Source organism: Silene latifolia, chromosome 1, assembly GCF_048544455.1.
Source record: "Silene latifolia isolate original U9 population chromosome 1, ASM4854445v1, whole genome shotgun sequence".
In the NCBI taxonomy this organism is placed as follows: Eukaryota; Viridiplantae; Streptophyta; class Magnoliopsida; order Caryophyllales; family Caryophyllaceae; genus Silene; species Silene latifolia.
Genome location: NC_133526.1, coordinates 151,057,795 through 151,073,121, shown reverse-complemented (window position 1 = coordinate 151,073,121; position 15,327 = coordinate 151,057,795). Strand labels below are relative to the sequence as shown.

General features: G+C 39.5%; 1 non-coding gene across 1 annotated transcript; it reads right to left on the bottom strand.

The window, feature by feature from the left end:
* Window positions 1–454: 454 nt before the first annotated feature.
* On the bottom strand, window positions 455–561 carry LOC141617505 (small nucleolar RNA R71). Its single transcript, XR_012531123.1, has one exon. It is a non-coding gene; the product is annotated as a small nucleolar RNA R71 (small nucleolar RNA).
* Between the last annotated feature and the right edge of the window lie 14,766 nt (window positions 562–15,327).

The following is a 15,327-nucleotide window of genomic DNA, read 5'->3' as shown; positions in this document are numbered from 1 at the left end:
ACCAACTATTGAGTTCATCAACCCTTTTACAAGAGAAGGTGAGGAGAACCCAATATAAAATACCACACAAAATCAACCCACAATGCCTAAGTTTTCATCACATTCCGTACCCACCGAGGAGAACCTACCCAATGGTACTCCCACACCACAACATCTAACCGGAAATTTTATTGCCAAATCCGCCTTTATCCAATTAGTCGAAAAGAGCCAATTTGGGGGGATGCCTAGTGAAGACCCTCATTCTCATATGGAAACCTTTTGTGACTATTGTGATGCGATTTCTCAAACCGGTGTAACTCAAGACCAAATTCGATGGGTCTTATTTCCTTTTTCTCTAATTGGCACCGCGAAACAATGGTTGAAGGGCCTTGATAAGGCCACTCTCGGAATTGATTCTTGGAAGAAGTTGGCTCTAGCTTTCTACAAAAAATTCTACCCACCGGAAAAGACTAACATGCTAAGAGCTCAAATTACGGGTTTTAAGCAAAGGGATTAAGAATCTTTGTATGAAGCTTGGGAGCGGTTCAAGGGAATTTGTCGCTCATGTCCTCATCATGGACTTAACGAGTGGTTCTTGGTACAATAATTTTGGAATGGTTTATATGAAGATTCAAGGAACATTCTCAACATGGGATCAAATGGAATGTTCACCGAAGTTGATGACAATCAAACATGGAACAAAATTGAGGAAATGGCGGTCCATAACTCACAATATAGTAGACCTCGCAAGGCTACTAGAGGAGGAAAGCATGAAGTGGACTCCGTTACTCAATTGGGTGCTCAACTTAGTGCTCACATTGACACAATCAATTTGAAGTTTGAAAAAGCTATGGCTAGACTTGAAGAAGCCTCAAAATCACCAAAGCATCATGTTAATGCCATGACGGCATCTTCATCAATCCCAAGTGGGATATGTGAGAATTGTGGAACTTTGGGACATGACCAAAGTGAGTGTAGGGGAACAAATGAACAAGTGAATGCTTTCCAAGCATACAAGAGTGGTACCCCTTATTCCAACTATTACAATGAAAACACCAAATTCCATCCAAATCTCTCATACAAAAGCCAAAATGTTCAAAACCCTCAAACAACATACAACCTACCTCCCATGAGAAACCAAAATCAAAGACCCTTTTACAACCAAAACCAAGGTTACCAAAATCAAAATCCATACAATCACCAAAATGACCAAGGTTTTGATGTTCAAAAAGCGGTCCTCCAAATGCAAAAGAATCAACAAGAATTTTTCGCTCAAATGCAAAAAGATAGTCAAGCAAAGGAAACCACCATCAACAACATCCTAGCTCACACCAAGATGTTGGAAACCCAATTGACTCAACTAGCATCTTCAAGCTCACAAAGACAAAAGGGGCAATTACCACCTCAAAGCAATCCCCCAAGACATGAAACGGTTAGTGCCATTCACTTGAGAAGTGGTACAAGGTATGAAGAACCGAAGAAGTAAGTTGAGGATGAAGTGGTGGAAGCTAGTGATAAAAAAGAAATTGTGCAAAACTCCAAAGATGGAGAACCATCAAAAGAAGAAATTTCAAAGAAAAATGAAGACAAGGTCAAGGAGAAGGAGCCCATTGTGATTAGACTTCCTTTTCCAAGTCGTCAAGCCAATCCCAAATTTGATGACCAACTGGGAAAGTTTATGGAAATTGTGAAGAATTTGGAAGTCTCGATTCCTTTCACGGAATAATCAATCACGTGCCGGCCTATGCAAAATACATGAAAGACATCCTCACAAAGAAGAAGTCGATCCGGAAGCTTGAGACTATCGCCTTCACTAAGGTGAGTAGTGCAATACTTCAAGGGAGTTCACCTCCAAAACTAAAGGATCCGGGAAGCTTCTCAATACCGTGTACCATTGGCGACACCACGATCAACAAAGCCTTATGTGATCTAGGGGCTAGTGTGAGTGTTATGCCGTATTCGGTGAGTAAAAGGTAGGGGATGTGAGAGCTTAAATGCACCAATACCACACTCCAAATGGCCGATAGATCGACGAAGACACCATTAGGGATATGGGAAAATGTTCCCGTACGAATTGGGAAGTTTTTCATCCCGGGGGACTTTGTCATTGTTGATATGGAGGAAGATTCCAACATTCCAATCATTCTAGGAAGACCTTTCTTACACACTGATAGGTGCATTTTATATAGTCTTCTTAGCCTATTTTATGCACGTATTTCTATGCTTTTTATCGTGGTTTTATGCTACGAAATGCCCCGAATATGCTACTTTGGTTTGTTTTGTCTTATTTCCAAGAATGGACCATAAAGTAGTAAAATCAAGCCTTTTACCGTCCATTTAGCATGCATTTGGAGGAAGAGTGAATTTGGAGCGGGAATGTAGCTATTTTGAGATGCGCAAAGAAGAAAGACAGCTAGGCGAGCAAAGGAAGAACTTCAAATTACTAGTGCCTACTTTGGAGAGCCATATCTCCAGTTTTACAACTAATATTCATGTGATTCCAAATGCAGATGAAAGCATGCCCTCTTAGCTTTCCAACGCCACCGGAATCACCTTGTTTTCCCAAGTAACGAAGAAATGGCAGCCGTTTGAAGTTCAGTGCGCAAAGCAGGAAACTGTTGCTGGAAAGTACTCGATCGAGTACAATTTCACTCGATCGAGTCCTTTTTCTACTCGATCGAGTAGTTGCCTTTTTTGATTTACTCGATCGAGTAGATTTTCTACTCGATCGAGTTGTTTAAGCTTTAGTGTACTCGATCGAGTGGTTTTAAATCACTCGATCGAGTGGTTTCTCTTACGGGCTGGGCTTTTTAGGTTTATTTCCGTCATTAGGTTGAATAGTTCCTATTTTCTTATAAATAGGAAGATTAGAACGTCATTTTAAAATCTCTCCTTCGTTCCTCTAACTCTTGTTCGGGGATTCTCCTCGCTAATTATCTCCTAAACACTGTTACGTTGTTCTTCATTTCCGGATCGTTTAATTTAGTAATTCTTTCTTCCCTTCTCTCTCTTTAATTTAATGTTTATTGTTCTTATTTCTTTTATTCCTGTTTCTCTTATTTCCATGTCTAGCTAAATTCCGTAGTATGTTAGGATTAGGGAAGCCGTGGTAGCAATATGATAGGATTGACTTGATTAGATTAGTCTTGCGATAAGAATTGTTTTAGGCAATATAACTGTCATCAGGTTGAATGAATGTATGCAGGAGACCAATTTATCTAGTTAACCCTGACCTGGATCGAAAGATTGGAAGGGAAGGCTTGCTTAATTACAATAGGTGATACCTAATTTGGGCGAAAGCTAAGTTAGGAGACCCTAGGGCGGTTTAAGGACCGAATGGTGACGACCATAGCTCTTCTTATCATTAGTTTAATCGATTCAGTTGACCCGATAGTGTAGCTGCCACGGTAGACCGACTCCTAGCATATTTCTCTCCTTTATCTGTTAATTTCTCTCTTTCCTTTACCTCTTGCGTTAATCTCTTAATCTAGTCAAAACATTTCAAACCCCCATTAGTGACATTAGACAGATAGAATAGACAAGTAGATAGTAAACCGCCTCCCTGTGGAGATCGACCCTACTTACCGCTGACTTCTGTTAGTAGTACTTAGGTATTTTATTTTTGGTACGAAACGACATTATCAAATTTTGGCGCCGTTGCCGGGGAGGCATCTATTTATTTATTTGTTTCATTTTATCTGTTTTTAGCCTCAAGGGAGTTTTCCCTTGAGGCCGTTCTAATCTTTTTCCTTGAGTGCTGTTTTGATTGGCCTTACAGGTACTACCTAGACAGTTCAAGGTGAAAGATCGTCAAAGGGAAGGCTTGAGTACCTTTGACCCGTCACCTATGTCCCAATATATGGCACATCAGGTGATTTACTGCGGGAGATGTGGTGTCTTTGGGCATAATGCGAGTTTTTGTTTGGCAGAGAATGACGAAGTTTACGCGTTCAAGCAGCTCAGTCGAGCTAGTCAAGCAGCTGTAGTTGTGCCGCCACATCCACCCTATTAATGGCCACCGCAACAAGATCTTCCTGATATACAGAAAGAAGAAATTGCAGAGCTGAAATCTTTAATGGAGACATTCTTATCTCAAATGCAAGATTATGATCGAGTGAGGCAAGAGAGTGATAGACGTATGGATGCTCAAATCATTGAGCTGGAGTCTGAAATTGCTCGGTTAGCAGCTGAGTCGGATTATTGGCAACCAGAAGAGGTATACCTTGCTGAGAGCGGTTTTTCCCCTGAGGAAACCGTGTTGCCCAATGCTGAGGATGACTTTTATGACTCGGACGACGAGTTTTTATCATATTTCACTACCTTACACGAAGATTTCAGCCCTGTACAGGAGGAATCACTCGATCGAGTGAATTTCCAAGAGAAAGTGCTCGATCGAGTGAAATTTCTACTCGATCGAGTGAAACGCAGGAGGAAATTGGTCGATCGAGTGATTATTCTGCTCGATCGACGGAATTGGCCATTGGGAGCTTTGATTCGTCATATGGGTTTGATTTTGATGACGATTTTGATGATGATAATGGATACGGTGAATCCCCTCTATTCAAAGCCGAGCAGGATGCGCTTGAGGCTGAGATTTACGGGATGAAATCCATTGAGGAGGTTGATGAAGAAGCAGCTGAGTCGGTAATCACTCCTAGCACGGAAGAGGTAATAAATTCTTTTATCTATGATTCCGTCATTGAGAGTGATCAACCTGAGATAGTAAACGATAATCTTATTATTGTTTGTTTTAATAGTATTTTGCCTCATTTGATTCGTGCTTCTTCCTTTAAAGCTATACCTCCTCATATGTGGGCGAATAAATTAGCGATTTCTCACCATCCTTGTCGTTTTAATTTTGTTAACCTGAAATGGAACCCCACTTTATCGTCTATTGCTCCCGCGCTCCTACATTTTGTGGATAAATTTAGGAGCTCGCATAGGAAATTTGTTAGACTTAAATATTTACATACTTTTATTTCCTATTTCTTTATTCCACTTTGGTGCTACTTATGCTTCTGTGTAGCACATGCGCAGATTTATGATTTATTGCTGTGCACTTTGAGCTGTTTTGATTGTGACTAATTGAGTGGCTCGAAGAAAAGAAGGTCGAGCTGGGACCTGACTGAAGCTAGCGCTACCCGGGAGGCAACCCGGAGAATTTTATTTTGCATTTTATTTAATTTCAGTTGTAATAAATGGTTTTTATACCATAGACTATCTCAGTATGCTTGTTTAGTAGTTTGCGGGCTGTTTTTAATTGCATTTTGCAGGAATACATTGAGAATTACTCGATCGAGTAGTTTTTCTACTCGATCGAGCACTTTAGCTGATGAATCCACTCGATCGAGTGATTAATTTACTCGATCGACCACCTGCAGAATAGAGAACTACTCGATCGACTGCCTTTCCTTTCGATCGAGCAGTTTTTGGATGCCCATTCACTCGTTTGACTTGGATTAGCTTCCTGAGACGGTTTTCCGAGCCCTTAGCAACCTCCCATGTTCATGGTCGGTTTGGGGAGGTCTCTTTATTCGCGCAGTCTTGTGAGTTTTTCCGTATTTACTCTCTTTCTCTTTTAGTTTGCATTTCCTTTCCATGTTTTGGTACAATGGAGGCATTGTACGGTTTGGTTTGGGGAGGTTATGCATCCATATCTGTGTCTGCATCTTGTTTTTATTGCATTTCAGTTATCACGTTTAATTTATGTGTGCATTGTTGTTTACTTTCATAAAAACCAAAAATCTCATAAAAATTGAAAAAATTGTTAAAAATTCAAAAAAATTCACGTTTATTTTAGCATATAGATTGAGTCGGAACGGTAGATTTCCATGATGAAATTGCACTGCATTTGTTTTTTTTTTGCTTAAGCCTTGCTATAAACTATTATCTTTTTAGCTTTGTCTTTTTGCATATCTACGAGTTTATGTTTAAATTTAGCTGAACGAATAGACTTGACCTGTAATTTTGGCAACCTACTTATAATTTCTAAGGAATTAGAGCCCTATAAACTGGTGTCATTTGTGACCAGTTTCATGTAGGATTGTGAGTAGTTACTCCTTGCATAACATGTTCATCAATTTGCACATATATGAAATTCAATTGCTTTTTGCCGTCATACATTCGGGTTAGTGGTTGGTGTCACATGCAGGGAGGTGCTTACATTTCTTCTTTCTTTCATTTTTACCCATAAACTCCACATTAGCCAAATTTGCCTGTTGACCCTTTAGCTACATTCCAAATTTAGCCTGCCTTGTCAAGCTAGTTTAGATTGTTCTGCGGTATTTTGTCTATTGTACCAAGTTTGGCTTGTATTCTGTTGATTTGGAGTTGGTAATCTATGAAGAAAAGGAGGTTGATGAAAAAACGTGAAAAAGAAGGAAACGAAAAAAGAAGTTGAAAAAGGAATTGGAAAAAAAAAACGAAACGTGAAAAAGAAAGAAACCGAAAAAAAAGAGAGAAAGTTTGAAAAAAATGTTTGGTTGTTGACGGTTTCTGCTCCTATGATTCTATCTTATATCATTTGAGGAGTATTTTTAGTTCGGTTTGGTGAGATTTTATGCCAAATGAAGGGCATGTGCTTAAATTCAGAATTGAGTTGGAAATGGATGTTGTCATATGGTTCTGTTTAGGTACTAGCTTGGCCGCCTATACCTCCACATTCCCATAAATGTTTTCCCTTTTCTTACCCATTGCCTCACTTTACCATATTTTTGTAAGCCCTCGGCTGTGACAGGACCTTGTTTGGTTGGAATGTATGTACGGTAGCTAGAATTGTCTATCATATTAGTTGCATGCATGTTTATGTGGGTCGTAGTCTAGGTGAGCGACTATTTTTCTTTCTCTCTTACATATATATGTTCACCCTTTGCTTCCAGCAACAGTTTCCTGCTTTGCGCACTGAACTCGATCGAGTAGTTGCCTTTTTTGATTTACTCGATCCAGTAGATTTTCTACTCGATCGAGTGGTTTAAGCTTTAGTTTACTCGATCGAGTGGTTTTAAATCACTCGATCGAGTGGTTTCTCTTACGGGCTGGGCTTTTTAGGTTTATTTCCGTCATTAGGTTGAATAATTCCTATTTTCTTATAAATAGGAAGATTAGAACGTCATTTTAAACTCTCTCCTTCGTTCCTCTAACTCTTGTTCGGGGGCTTCTCCTCGCTAATTATCTCCTAAACACTGTTACTTTGTTCTTCATTTCCGGATCGTTTAATTTAGTAATTTTTTCTTCCCTTCTCTCTCTTTAATTTAATGTTTATTGTTCTTATTTCTTTTATTCCTGTTTCTCTTATTTCCATGTCTAGCTAAATTCCGTAGTATGTTAGGATTAGGGAAGCCGTGGTAGCAATATGATAGGATTGACTTGATTAGATTAGTCTTGCGATAAGAATTGTTTTAGGCAATATAACTGTCATCAGGTTGAATGAATGCATGCAGGAGACCAATTTATCTAGTTAACCCCGACCTGGATCGAAAGATTGGAAGGGAAGGCTTGCTTAATTACAATAGGTGATACCTAATTAGGGTTAAAGCTAAGTTAGGAGACCCTAGGGCGGTTTAAGGACCGAAAGGTGACGACCATAGCTCTTCTTATCATTAGTTTAATCGACTCAGTTGACCCGATAGTGTAGCTGCCACGGTAGACCGACTCCTAGCATACTTCTCTCCTTTATCTGTTAATTTCTCTCTTTCCTTTACCTCTTGCTTTAATCTCTTAATCTAGTCAAAACATTTCAAACCCCCATTAGTGACATTAGACAGATAAAATAGACAAGTAGATAGTAAACCGCCTCCCTGTGGAGATCGACCCTACTTACCGCTGACTTCTGTTAGTAGTACTTAGGTATTTTATTTTTGGTACGAAACGACAGTATCACACACCGCGGGTGCGGTGATTGATGTAAAACATGGTGAGCTCACTCTAGAAGTGGGAGATGAGAGTATAACTTTTAATCTTGACAAGACTATAAGAGCTCCACGTTTACATGAACCGTGTTTCATGATTGATCATTATAGCCGGAAGGATGATAGAAAGAAGTCGGAACTCCAATGGAAGAAGAAAATTGAAGATGCTCCATTCAAAGAGCAAGTGAATTGTAACAAGGAGAGCTTGCAAAGCTCATCAAAGACAAGCAAAGAAGAAGAGGATGGCCTCATTGGCCAAGAAAAGAAATTGGGAGAGTTGTCTCCATCAAATCAAGAGATTTTCAATGATCAACTTAATGAAGTTTGTGGTCTTTGGGACGACGAATTCGAAGGGATTTTTAATCCCTACATTGGTAATGCCATCGATCAAGACCGACAACAAGGGCCAAGGTCTATTGAAGAGCTTTATCACGATAATGAACAAGCTTTTGATTATTTCTTCAAGGTGTTGAGCAACATCAACAACACCTTGGACATGCCCCCTTGACATCTCGTCAAGTATGAGAGTTTGGTGGAGTCCTCCCTAAACCACCATTTGTAAATATCTCTAACTCCCTAACTTGCATTTCAATTCTTATATTGCATTTTTGTTATCTTTGGAGTTTTTTTTTACTTTGATCAAGATAATTGTCATGTTTGAGAGAAGTGAGGGAGGGACTAATTATTTCAATTGATGTGTAGTGCTTTAGCTTAGTGTGGGGATAGCAATTGCCTAGGCTATCCATGCCTTAGTAGTGCCCCCACAATGAAGAACACGAGATATGAAGAAGAATGAAAAAATGACAAGGGATATGCAATGTACACGGATGGAACTGAATCCAGGTACAAAAGGGTAGAATCCGAGCGGATTCAGGAGAATCCGCCTGTCTTCAGGCAATCCGGGCATATTGCGCAGAAGACGCCCGTCCCACTGAGCTGAACTTTTGAAATATTTTTGATTGTAAGCAAATCCGGGCGTCCTGCATTCGAATCCGCCCGTCTTCAAAAATCTGCCCGTCCTGAAAGGAAGACGCCCGTCTTTTTGGCTGAGGAAAACAAGAAAAATCCCTGTAAAGGAATCTGCCCGTCTTCTGTAAAAGACGCCCGTCCCGTGTTTGCAAATTCGAGCGTCTTCACTGAAAGACGCCCGTCTTTAGGCGAGTTTTTCCCAACCCAGAACAGGCCAAATCCGGCCGTCCCGAGCAAAAACCGCCCGTCTTGCCCCTGCATTTCAAATTTTTCGGGTTTTATAAACCCCCTCCCACATTCATTTCTTCATTCCTTCATTCATAACACTACTCATAAACACCAAAACCCTCATCCTCTCCATCACAAAAACAAGATTCCTCAACAACATTCACCAAAATCAAATCAAAACATCCTTTTAACAACAAATCAATCACTCCTTTTTCAATAAAAATCAAAACCAAGCACAAAATCTTCAACCTTTGAGTCGATTTTTGAATTCATAAAGGCAAAGCCTTTCATCTTTAAATCGATTTGGGTGCACTAGAAATTGAAGATTTTTCACTCTTTTCTTGGTTTAATCATCAATGGCAAGGACTAAGGGAGCAACAAAAGCAACAAAGGCAAAGACGCTATCATCAAGGCAAAAGAGTCTTCAAGCAAAGAAAGCATTGGCTATGGTGGTAGCAAACCCAAACTTGGAAGTGCAACAACAACAACAACCTCCCATGGGAGCAACAACATCTACTACTCTGGAAATTAATCAACTTTCGAACTATCCGGAGGTAATTTTCATTTCCAAATCCCATAGGGACACTTTTGCCAAGTTTGCTAGGAAATCATTTCTATCCACCAAGTTTATTTGTGAAGATACCTTAGATAAGTTGGGTGTCCTTGAGCAAACTAGAGCCTTCTTTAAAGCCATGGGGTTGGAGAAATTGTTTGAATCAAAAGAATTGACATGCCCCTCCCTTACCTTAGAATTTTTTAGTTCTTTGAAAGTTAACAAAGTTGAGACTATGGAGGCCATCGAGTTCCGTCTAGCTAATGTTAGTAGGTGCATCTCCTTTGAGGATATGGGTAAAGCTTTGGGTCTTAGTGATTCACCGAGTTATTTTAAGAATGTTGGCAAGTATGACCCCGACCCTCTTTGGGAGGCAATTTCCGGAAGGAAATTTGAGGACTTTCATGCTAGTCGTGCTCTTTTAGTCCACCATCCGAGCATTAGAGTATGGCACAAGGTCATAGGGAACACCATCATTGCAAGAAAAGACACCAACCATTTCACCAAACTTGATTTTTGTTCTTCTTGAGTCGGCTTTGAACATTGGAAGGGAACACACCAAGCCTTTCAACTCTCTAAGGCTTTTGGTGGATAGATGGCTAAATATTGATTGTGGGAAGAAAGGCACTACCGTTATTGTGAATGGAGGCCTAGTCACTATCCTAGCTAAATACTTTGATCCAAACTTCAACAAGGATAACAAGTATGAGGGGAAAGAGGGTGGTCATCTCATTGATATTAATACTATGATACACAAGTACAAGTGGGTTACCCATAACCCTCTTGACACCAAGTATGGATGGCTCACTAGTGAGGCTAGATCTTTCACTTTGCCTTCGAAGATTTGTCGTTTAAGCGTCCACCGGACCAACTATCTACTTCCCCTTTCAAAAGAGGCCGAGTATATTATCCGACAACAAAAGGGTGAACTTGAAATGCCCTCCTCTTCCATTGTCACACCACCCTACCCTTTCGAGTACCAAGAGTTCAAGCCCGATGGCGTTGAAGCAAGAAATGATTATTTGACTCTTCTCATGCAAGAGATGCACAAGCAAGCCTTCGAGGACCGGAAAAATGCTTACTTAGCTCAATATCCACCCCTTCTACACTTTGCTAGGCAAGGACTACTTGATCCTTCATGTCCTTTGCCTAGTTGGGCGGATAGAGAGGTTTTCTTTCCGAGTGCATCTAGGGTTGTTCCGGGTGATAATGAGGTTGTCGGTAATGAAGAGGTTGATGATAACATTGATGAAGAAGCTAGTGAAGAAGGAGAAGAGGATGATGAACAAGGTGAAGAAGAAGGTAAAGAAGCAAGTGAAGAAGGAAGTGGCAATGAGACAACTTCTAATGAGGAAAGTGATGATAGTGATGATATGATGGAAGATTAGCAAGCTTTGGAGGCTCCTACCCTCTCGAGGTTTGTTCTAATTCTTTCTTTGTTTTAATTATTTTCTTGATCATTGTTGGAGTAGTCCTAGCACCATAGAGGACTCACACCTCGGCCCTATTGAGGTGTTCTCATTTTATTGTTCCCACCTTTCAAAATCCAAAATGACAAAATTAGTTTCATGCATTGCATAGTGTGTGCATGAACTACACCCATCCTTAGGACATTAGCAATAGTGTCTAACTCGGTTTGGGGAAGTCAATGCATACACAACGGGAAGTAATCTAAATTATCCTCTCCGTCATAAACAAAAACCATGCATCATGTAGTGTAGATTAGTGTAGCTTGCATTTAGTGTAGAAATCATGCATCATGTTTGCATAATTTCCCATTATTTTGGCCATTGAGGACAATGCCCATATTAGTGTGGGGATGGGGAATTCTAACCTAACTTTTATTCAAAAATCCAAAAAAATTGAAAAATTTCGAAAATCCATAAAAATTTGAAAAATTGAAAAGCCAAAAACATGTTTATTTCTTTTGAAGTGTAGTCTTGTATATATTATTGTATATATTGTGTTTGTTCTATCCTTGTTCACATTGATCGACTACGCCACATCTGAGACATGAGGATCATGAAAACCGCATGGTATGATCTTTCCAATCTCCTTTTTCCTCTTTATGTTAATGACTATGTGGCTTTATTTTGATTGATGCGGTATAACAATGTGAACTTAGGACTTGCATTTAGTTTATATGTCATATTGGTTGATAGAATCACTTGCATTAGGATGTATATAATAGTTGCATCATAGCATATAGTTGCATTTAAATAATTTTTTTTTTGAAAAATGCCTAATTAGGAACTTTCACAAGAGCAACTAAGCCATTACAAATACTTTTTCAACTTAAGACTTTGCCTACTAGAATGGTTTTAAAACACCCTAGATTGTGTCATACTAGTGTCTTTTGACCCATGACCCAAAGCCTAGTCAAGGGTTTGCATGTGAGTCACCTATCCAACCCCGTGATGCGATGTGGACTTGGGTAACTTGTCTAGGTGACCTTGATTGACCTTGTGGTAAGGCAACCCAAAAATACTTTCTATCAATAAGTTTGAAGTGCTCATTTCGAAGATTTTGTCATGTGGAAGTAATTTAATGCTAAGGAAACCTCAAATGTTATGAAACGTTGAAATGTTGAGAAATTTAGTTGTTTTGATGGAGGCATACCCCTTCGATGTGCTTTGGAGAGGGATCCATTGAATTGGGCCCCCACACGGTTGTGAATTCAACCGCCCAGAGACAGAGTGACTATCACCCCGAAAAGCTATTGTCTAGAGGTTAACCGGTTGCCTAATAAACGATTGGCGAAAGCAAAGGACACTAGCCCGGAAGGGACAAACCCCATCTTAAATTTTTGAAATGTGAAAGTTGAATGAGGTCAATTTTTGAATACTAGTCATATCCACCCTTTGTTTATAACGATTTGAGCATTTCATTCCCAAAAAGCCTTTTGTCAAGCCACTTTGTCGACCTTGGGACGATCCATGACCTTTACTTTTGTAGAGAATTCGAGACTTGTCATGTCATATGCTACTAGCATCATAGGGATCATCATTCCACCACCATCCGATCACCCTTGACAAAAGCATTTGGAAATTGAGGACGAAAGTAGTCTAGTTTAACACCATTTGGAGGTGATTTAGTGCCATCCTCTTAGCCTTAGTAATTTGTTGAACTAGTATTTGTGAAGGATTATATGCTCTTAAATTTTTTCCTCTTTAGTGCCTCCGCCACTAAATGAGGAAGTGGCTATTCCTTTTGTAGATGCATCCATTATTTGATTTTGTGTGCTTAATGTTTGGATGTGTCGCCATTTTGGCAAGACCCAACTTGCCTTGCAAGAAGGCATCCTACCTTATGGTTGTCTTGTTGTGAGTTGAAAGGGCGGAGTGAGACCCGCTAATTGTCTCATATCGGCTATGTTATTAGGTTAGTTTAAATAAATGGTCCTAGTCTTTGTCACCTCTTTACTCGGGACGAGCAAAGGTTCGGTTTGGGAATATTTGATGTGACCATAATTAGCGCATATTTAGCCCCCGAATTAGCCTTGTTCCCATGCTTTTTAGTGCATATTTGGGTCATTTATCGTCTTTAGTTCTTTGTTTTGCATATTCTTTGAGATTTTGATCCCTTGGTAGGAAAGGAGTAAGAATCTTGCATTTTCATGGCAAAATGAGACTAAATTGATTGAATTCAATGACCAAGCATCAAGGAGAGACAAGATTAGAAGGCCTTTGTACATATTATAGTAGTTGGGCAATGACGAGAAAGGATCCTTTCATCCCCGAGGAAATCCCCAAGGATTTTATGAAGAAAAGGGAAGAAAAGAAGAAGGAAACAATGCTGAGCTACAATCCGAGCGGATTGCCCTGAATCCGCCCGTCCTCCACAGCATAATCCGTGCGTCTTCTGCCAAAGACGCCCGGGCAGCAAGCCCAGAAGACGCCCGGATTCCCCTGAAGACGCCCGTCTTCCCCTGCTACAATCCGCCCGTCCCGACACCAATACGCACGGATTCCAGTCCAGCACAAATCCGTTTCTTCAAGCTTCAAAGAAAGAAGCCCTTCCGTCGAGAAATACCGGCGTCTCCCTGCTCAAATCTCAAAAGTGTAATTACTAGTTTAGCCCTTAGTTAACCCTAATGCATCCACCTAATTTCCACTATAAATACCCCACTTGTAAATAACCAAGGGGGGATCCTTTCATCAAGTTTTAGAGTAGAAAATCCTTCTTAGATTATATTAGGAGTAGATTAGAATAGATTGCTCTTTAATCTTTCCACAAATTACACATTAATCTTTCCATAATTATTGTTCAAGTTTATTATTCAAGTTTATTATTGGGTAATTGAAGACTATTGGGTTATTATTGGGAGATTGACAACCTTCCATCAATCATCAAGTTCTTCTATTATTCTTTGCATTATTATTTTGGAATCTCCATAGGTATAATTCTCTTAATCCTTGTTTTAATTATTGTTAAATCTTTCTTTCTTGTTCATCATGTTTTACCTTGTTAATATGATTGACAACCTTGTTAGCATGTTAAACTTGATAATGAGTGAGTAGTCTCTTAGCTAGGATTAGTGGGTAATTAGGGGAAACCAACATGGGATTGATTCATGCTTAAATTAATATGCTTTCATGGTTTATTTGCTTGCTTGTTGTGATGTTAACTTTATGCACATGTTATGTTTGATGAAATGCTAAGCCTATGAATCCTTGCATTTACAACCATCTCTTATCTACTCAACTTGACTTGTAAGATATAAACCAACTCGAGTCTTGTTAGACCATGCATAGAAGTTGAATAGGAGGAAAGTAAGTCGACTTGTAGGTGTTGTACAATCTAATCGATTCGGCTCCGGGGCCCAACTCTTCCTATGAACCGTAAGACATAAACCAACTCGGTTCCTCCACAATATTAATTGCTTGCTTATAATTGTAAACATGTTTGTATGATCAACACCATGAATCCCCTATGTCCCCATGATATCCTAGCATCTTTAATTAATTGTTTACATCCTTCTTTTATTGCTTGGTTCATTATATTGCTTGCATTAGTGTAGACACAACTACAAACCCAAACAAATCGTGACACTAGCATAAATTGAGATAAATAGACTTAGAACCCAAAGCACACCGTCCCATGGATCGACCTCGACTTACCGCTAACTAGTTGTTTGTTGAGTATTATAAATGTGTTTTGATTGGGCGTACAACGACACGGCCACGTCACCTCGGCAGCCGGTTGGGAGCGTATTATGCGGATATTATGTTTGCCGATATATGTTGGACCTTATCAAAGCAAGATATGTTAATATCACCCCAAATGTATGTTCTTTTCCTTATCATTTCAATCATTTTTCATCTCTTTGTATTTCTCATTTTCATCATAGTAATTATTTTATTTTACATGTCGTATATAGTGTATTAACTTAAATTTTTGGTGTCTTATGTATGTAGTTCATGTTAACCGCCCCACCATCATAAACGGTTGAGCAAATTGACGAGGTGCGAAATATTTGGGCTGAATTCACACTCAATTTCAAACCCTAAAGTAATGTTGGTTGAAGTCCATGTTGGCAGCTTCTTCTTGGCATTTAATTATTTTTGCACTTTAGGCAACTAAGTGATCAGGAATGAAGGGTTTTTATTTATGTTTTGTACTTATTTTCGATATTTGTAGCCTTTAGGCTCTTAAAGACATGATTAGAGTTGGTATAATTTTACAAGCATT